This window comes from Galeopterus variegatus, unplaced genomic scaffold (genome assembly GCF_000696425.1).
Source record: "Galeopterus variegatus unplaced genomic scaffold, G_variegatus-3.0.2 Scaffold1066, whole genome shotgun sequence".
NCBI lineage: Eukaryota > Metazoa > Chordata > Mammalia > Dermoptera > Cynocephalidae > Galeopterus > Galeopterus variegatus.
The window spans coordinates 102,062-109,385 of NW_007727177.1; the positions used below are offsets into that span (position 1 = coordinate 102,062).

A 7,324-nucleotide genomic window follows, 5' to 3' on the forward strand; every position below is an offset into this window, starting at 1 on the left:
TTTTTTTTTTTTGTCATTTGTTAGCATTTAATGAACCTCCCTCCATGTAGCTTCAAGCAACTAGGACACAGCCCCCCCACCCCCCACCCCACCGCTTAATCTTCTCCTCAGCTCTTCTGCTGAAGAATTTGGCCTTCACAATGACAGGCTGCTTTGGGAGCTTTCCCTTCCCTGGAACTTTGCAGTAGCCCAATTGCACCACATCAATGATAGGAGCTACTCCAGTCTTACTTTTAGCAGCATTTACCCATGTCTGTTCACTGACCAAGGTCCACAATTTATCAAGGTTGACAGCTGGGCAGAAACTCTGGTTCCTCTGTTGGTAATGCCTCATACCAACTTCCCCAAAGTAACCTGGATGATATTTGTCGAAGTTGATCCCATGATGATGCATGCCAACAGCATTACCCTGGCCTTCCAGATGCTTCCAGTGCTTGCTGATACAGCCGTGGCCGTGGCTCACGTGGCCCTTTAGGTTCCGGGTCTTCCTCAGTCTGGACGGCATGGCAGCAGCCAAGACAAAAGAGCTTGAAGAAGATTCTTGACTTGACCAAACTTGTGAAGGTTAATTCTATGTGTCGACTTGGTTAGATGAAAGAATGCTGAGAAACCTGGTAAAGCAATCTTTTCAGGTGTGTCCATGAGGGTGTTTCCAGCAGGGATTAGTATGAGAGTCTGAGTGGATTGGGTGGGAAAAACCCACCCATCCTCCATGTGAGTGGGAACCATCCAATCCACTGGGGGTCTGGAGAGAACAGAAGACAGAGGAAAGAGGAGAAGCTCTCTCTTCACTGAGCTGGGACACACTCTTCTCCCCTGTCCATGGACATCAGAGCTCAAGACTCTTCAGCTTTTGGGTTCCAGGACTTACACCAAGGACACCATCAGCTTCCCTGGTTCTGAGGCCTTTGGACTCGGACTGAGCTACGCTACCAGCATCCAGTTTATAGACGGCCGATCGTGAGACTTTTCTTCATAGCCATGTGAACTAATTCCCCTAATAAATCCCTCTCATATAATTATAACATTTCCTATTGATTCTGTCTCTCTGGAGAACCCTGACTAATACAGACTTTGGTACCAGGAGTGGTTCTAGAGAAACAGAAAAAGATGAATTTCTTCAATTGGCTTCAGGGCTCTAGGCCTAAAAATGCTAACAGCTCAACTTCTAATGATATGAAGAGCACTTGCCCATGCTGTACTCAGAGCTGAGCCCAATCTCTCTCCCCAACTGCAAAATCTCATTGCCATGGTCCCTATTGCGATGGTCCTAAGTAAAGTCTGCCTTACCATGCTAAAACAAGTATCATTGAAAAACTTTTTCTTTAATACCCAATGTAGACTACTAGTTCTTCAAGACTAGGGCCAGGGCAGGGGCTCTTATTTACCTTTGTGTTCCCGGTGCTTGGGAGCATAGTCCCCAGCATTGAATCCTTGCCAAATGCATGTTTACTGACTTGAATCTCCTTTCACTGCTGGGTCTTGTTTCCGGGCTACTTTTGTAGTACAACTTACAAAAGCAATACTCGTGCCTCCCAGCCAAGAGGGAGTCAGCAGATGAGGTATGTTCTCACATGGTGTCTCCTACTTCACTTTCCTCTCTTCCTCCATCCTCTTCATGATGCCTCCCCTTTCCCTCCCAGCCTGTGCATGTGTACAAGGTGAGCACTAACTCATATGAGTCTCAGTGATTTGCTAAATCAATTTGAATAGGAAACATCAAGAAAAGCAGCGGGAACACTCAACAAATTAGGTGTAGAAAGAATGTGCCTCAACATGATAAAGGCCATATATGACAAACCCACAGCTAATGTCATACTAAATGGACAAAGATTGGGGGCTTTTCCTCTAAGATCTAGAAGAAGACAAAGATGCCCACTTTCCCCACTCTTATTCAACATAGTACTGGAAGTTCTAGCTGGTGCAATAAGGCAAGAAAAAGCCATAAAGTGCATCCAAATTAGAAAGGAAGAAGTCAAACTATCCCTGTTTGCAGATGACATGATTATATGCATAGAAAACCCTAAAGACTCCACCAAAAAATTACTAGAACGAATAAATGAATTCAGTATAATGGCAGGATACAAAATGAACACACAGAAATAAATAGTGTTCCTATATGCCAATAATGAAATAGCTGAAGAAGAAGTAAGAAATTCACAATAGCTACCAAAAAAGTGAAATACCTAGAAGTAAATTTAACCAAAGAGGTGAAAGACCTCTACAATGTAAACTATAACCATTGGTGAAAGAAGTTAAAGAGGACACAGATAAATAGAAAGATACCCTATGTTCACAGGCTGGAAGAATTAACATCATCAAAATGTCCATATTCCTCAATGCGATCCCTATCAAAATTCCAATGACATTCTTCACAGATAGAAAAAATGATCTTAAAATTTGTTTGGAACCACAAAAGACCCCGTACAGATAAAGCAATCTTGAACAAAAAGAAGAAAATTGGAGGCATCATACTGCCTGACTTCAAAATATACCATTAAAGCTATAGTAACACAAACAGCATGGTACTAGCATAGAAACAGACAAATAGACTAATGGAACAGAATAGAGAGCTCAGAAATAAGTCCACACACTTACCGCCAATGATTTTTGACAAAGATGTCAAAAAATATGCAATGAGGAAAGGACAGCCTTTTCAACAAATGATGTTGGGAAAACGGGATACCCACATGCAGAAGATTGAAACTAGACCCCTATATTTCAGCATGCACAAAAATCAACTCAAAGTTGATCAAAGATGTAAATTTAAGACCCGAAACTATGAAACTACTAGAAGAAAACACAGGGGAAATGCTACTCGAAATGAGAGTAGATGGCACTTTTTTGGACACAAGTTCAAAAGCACAGGCAACTAAAGCAAAAATACACAAACAGGACTACATCACACTAAAAAGCTTCTGCACACAAAAAAAGGACACTGTCAATAAAGCGGAGAGACAACCTACAGAGTGGGAGGAAGTGTTTGCATCAGACAAGGGTCTAATATCCAGAAAACTAAAAAGCTTCTGCACACAAAAAAAGGACACTGTCAATAAAGTGGAGAGACAACCTACAGAGTGGGAGGAAGTGTTTGCATCAGACAAGGGTCTAATATCCAGAATATATAAGAAACTCACACAACTCAACAGCAAAAAACAAATAACCCAATTAACAAATGGGCAAAAGACCTGAACAGACATTTCTCAAAAGAAGTCATGCAAATGGCCAACATGCACAAGAAAAAATGCTCACCATCACTAATTATCAGGGAAATGCAGATTAAAAACACAATGAGATATCATTTCACCCCTGTTAGAATGGCTGTTAGCAACAAGACCGAAAATAACAAATGCTGGCAAGGATTCAGAGGAAAGGGAACCCTCCTACATTGCTGGTGGGAGTGTAAATTGGTACAGCCACTGTGGAAAATAGAATGGAGGTTCCTTAGAGAACTAAAACTAGATCTACCCCATGACCCAGCTATCCCTCTACTGGGCATATACCCAAAGGAAATAAAATCAATATATTGAAATGACACCTGCACTCCTATATTTATTGCAACACTATTCACAATAGCCAAGAGATGGAATCAACCTAAATGCCCATCAAGAGATGAATGGACTAAAAAAACCTGTTGTATACATAACACAATAAAATACTATTCAGCTATTAAAAAAAGAATGAAATCCTATCATTTGCAACAGCATGGATGGAACTGGAAACCATCATGGTAAGTGAAGTAAGTCAGGCACAGAAAGGGGAATATTTCATGATCTCACTCGTATGAGGAATAAAAAAAAAAAATGGTTCTCATAGAAGTAGAGAGTAGAATAATGGTAAGCAGAGGCTGGAAGGGAAGGGGCGTGGGGAGAGGAGAAAGGGTGGACTAAAGTGACAAAACTGTGCTGTCTACACTAAGTGAATCATTGTGCAGTATATGCACATATTGAAACAACACCCTGTACCCCACAAATATGTACAAGTAAATGCTTAAATAAGAAAAAAAGAGGAAAAGCAGAACACATGCACCAGGAGAAAGAAAGTGTGAATATAACATGTGGCGCGTAAGCACGTGGCCTTCGGGTCATCACTGACCTCTGGCACTTTCTCCCTGTTGCCCTTGAGAACATTATTTAACAACTTTTGTCTCATTTCTACAAATTTCTAACGTTGAGCTGATCAGGGGCCAACCTCTCATGGATGCGAGGATTACGAGACCAGGTGTGTGTCCCGGCCTCACACCGGGGCCTTGTCACTGTGGTCCACGCCAGCTTGATTCTGGCTGCTGGTGCCTGCGTCTCTCTGCCTGAGGAGTACTGGGGAAGCGGTGTGCACAGAGCAATCCTCGACCCACGACCATATAAATCCTCCAACTCCTTCACCCTTTCAGACGGGCTCACTCAGAGGCTTCTGTTTGACACCGTTTGCCAGAGTTACCCTTAAGATTAGACTGCAGTTGTCCACATGGCAATTGGCTTGAACCATCCTCCTCTTCCCTGCCTCACTTTCCCACTCATTGAGCAGTAAGTCCTGGGATGGTCTCCCTAAGAAGTCACCTGCCCTGTGATCCTTGTCTCAAGGTTTGCTTCTGGGAGGACCAAGCTGTGACAGTGTGTAACGTGCGTGGCTCAGTGCCTAGCATCTAGCAAGTCTCAGAACTGTTGCTGTTCCTGCCTTTATTAAGCTGTTGTTTGTTAGTAGAAAGCAAAGACGCCCATAGATGGGAAGAGTCTTCTCCACCTTGTGTGCAGTGAGAAACCGGCGTGGGACTGGCAGACTGCAGGCAGTAATGGTCAGCTGATGGCAGGCATTCTCATCAGGGGCTACATTGCCCCCCAAAAACTTACTCTTTTAATGTATAAAGCACAGACATACATACGGTACATAAAAATATATACAGTATATATCTGTGGTGTTAAGATTTAATGGGTAGGAGGGTCAATTAGAAAAAAAAATCTGAAAAGGCTAGGAAACACTGGTTTACAAGAGGCAGAAGTTACTGATGACGTCACCCTGGCTTTTGACCATCCTGGGTGGCACTGTTTAGTTTGTAGGGTTCATGTCCTCTTTTTTGGAGTGAGAAGTTAACAGTTGAACTTTCATAAAGTTGTTTGGTTGAGTTTGCCCAGCAAGACACCAAGCTTTTTGGTAAAACATCCGTCTGTTTGTGGTTAAGATTTTCCTAGTTCTTATTACAGCCAGGCTTGGTTGTGTTTTGAGAATCATGAGGCTTGGCTCTGTGGACAAAACTACCAGGTCATCAAGCACGGCGTCCTTTGAATCTTTTCTTTCTGACTTCTCTAAAGCTTCTCTATTTGACAAGAAAAAAAAAAGGCCAAAATTCTTTAGTTCCAACCCACATTTCCTTTGTCAAAATATGATCATTAGAGAGTTAAAAAATATAGCTTTCCTGTAGACAGATAATGAGTACAGGGTTAAAGATTTATTTCACTCATTAGGAGGGAATCAGCAGGGTGGCAAAGCTGCTTCAAAGTAGGACGGACACACGAGACTGATGTGTATAGAATCAGTTCAGAGAAGGGCTGTGGAAATGTGCCCTGTGTGATCACTGACTGAGGCACAACACTGGTGACTGTCCTTACAGGGCTATCAAACCATAATCTCTGCAGTTGTTCTCTGCCTGACAAATGTTATTTGTAAATTATATTCAGATGATTAAATCTGGATATTTTGGACAATTTTTCTTTTTCTTTTTCTTTTTCTTTTTTTTTTTTTGTCTTTTTCGTGACTGGTAAGGGAATCGCAACCCTTGGTGTGGTGTCACCCGCACTGCGCTCAGCCAGTGAGCGCACTGGCCATTCCTATATAGGATCTGAACCCGCAGTGGGAGCATCACTGTGCTCCCAGCGCCGCACTCTCCCGAGCGCACCATGGGGCCGACCCGACAATTTTTCTTAAGACCATTTTGATTCACCTTAACACTTTTTATAGTGGTCTAGCTGGGCTATGAAATCTAACAAGCTTTGTAAAAGACTACCTAAAAAGCTTGAATTAACTTGCCCCTCTTACATCAAAGATACCTGGGAGCCAAGTGCATTTAATGGTTTGCTGTGAATGTTTACAACGCCATTATCTGTAGCATTTGCCACTTCCCATGGTATAAATACTCCAGCCATGGCCAATTTCAAACTATCAATGTGACGTCATTGAAGGCAGAGTTGAGAAGAGATGCTCATAGTCACTATTGTGAGATGGCATTTTTTGGTTCCAGCATGTCATTGGTTGTATGCTATGATATGTATTCTATGCATTATAGTCACAGTATTCAAGTCACTTTCTGAGGATATAGAATCATGCTTGGCCACTAGGTAAACGGCTCTGAAAAACCTGAAAGATCAACTCAGCCAGTGGTTCTAAAACTATATTCCCTTGGAACTGATATTCCTTGACAAACTTTAATTCAAATTTTTTTAAAAGTTGTGCTTCAAAGAGTACAAAAAAATACACATACATACATATGTAGCAAATTTATAAAGAAATATATAGGGCATCAAGTTTAGAATTCTTGTAACCTCTGAGAGGAAAAAGGGTATATAATGGGGAGGAATGGACGGGTGGTGAGTACAGATGTATGTGATATATCTCTAAACCTTTTTGTACATCTTAAGTATTGCATGCTAAATTAACAAAACACACATTCACAAATGCACTTTATATCAAATTTCAAACCTTTAAAAAACACTCACATGTCAAATTGTGCAGCCAGATTAACTTATTTTTAAACATGTTGGAACAAAGCTCTTTCCTGCCCTGTTTCCTTAAGCATTTTCCAATGTTGCATGGTGAGCTATGCAAAACATTAAACCATCACTAAGAATCTTGTTTCGTTTTATTTTGTCTAATGAGGCAGTGGAATGCATTTTAAAATTTTAAGATAATTTAAATTTACACAAAGATTGCAAGTACAGTATAAAGAATCCTAATGTGCCATTTATCTAGATTAACTCATTTTTAACATTTTACCACATTTGTTTCATTTCTCTTTCTCTGTCCACACATACACACCCCACAACTTTTTCTAAACCAGTAAGTTTTACGTAATACTGCAGTGTTTACAACTTAAGAACAAGGGCATATTCTTACATCACAATATATTTATCAAATTAAGGAAATTTAACATTGGTGCAATATTTTAACCTAAGGCCCCAATTATCCCAATAATGTCCTTTGCAGATTTTTTGTTTGGGGAGGGGTTCAGGATCAAATCCAGAATCATTCGTTGAATTTAGTTGCATTTCTCTTTAGAGACTCCTTCAACCTGAAACAAATCCTCAGTCTTTCTTCGTCTTTTTTTTTTTTTTTT

The 7,324-nt window shown here is 40.9% G+C and overlaps 1 protein-coding gene and 1 pseudogene across 1 annotated transcript in view; one reads left to right on the plus strand and one right to left on the minus strand.

Annotated features, from left to right (window-relative positions):
- RIN2 (Ras and Rab interactor 2) overlaps positions 1-7,324 on the plus strand; it is a 185,427-nt gene that overhangs the window by 56,680 nt on the left and 121,423 nt on the right. The gene's annotated exons all lie outside the window — the stretch shown is intronic.
- LOC103591999 lies at positions 93-505 on the minus strand (annotated as a pseudogene).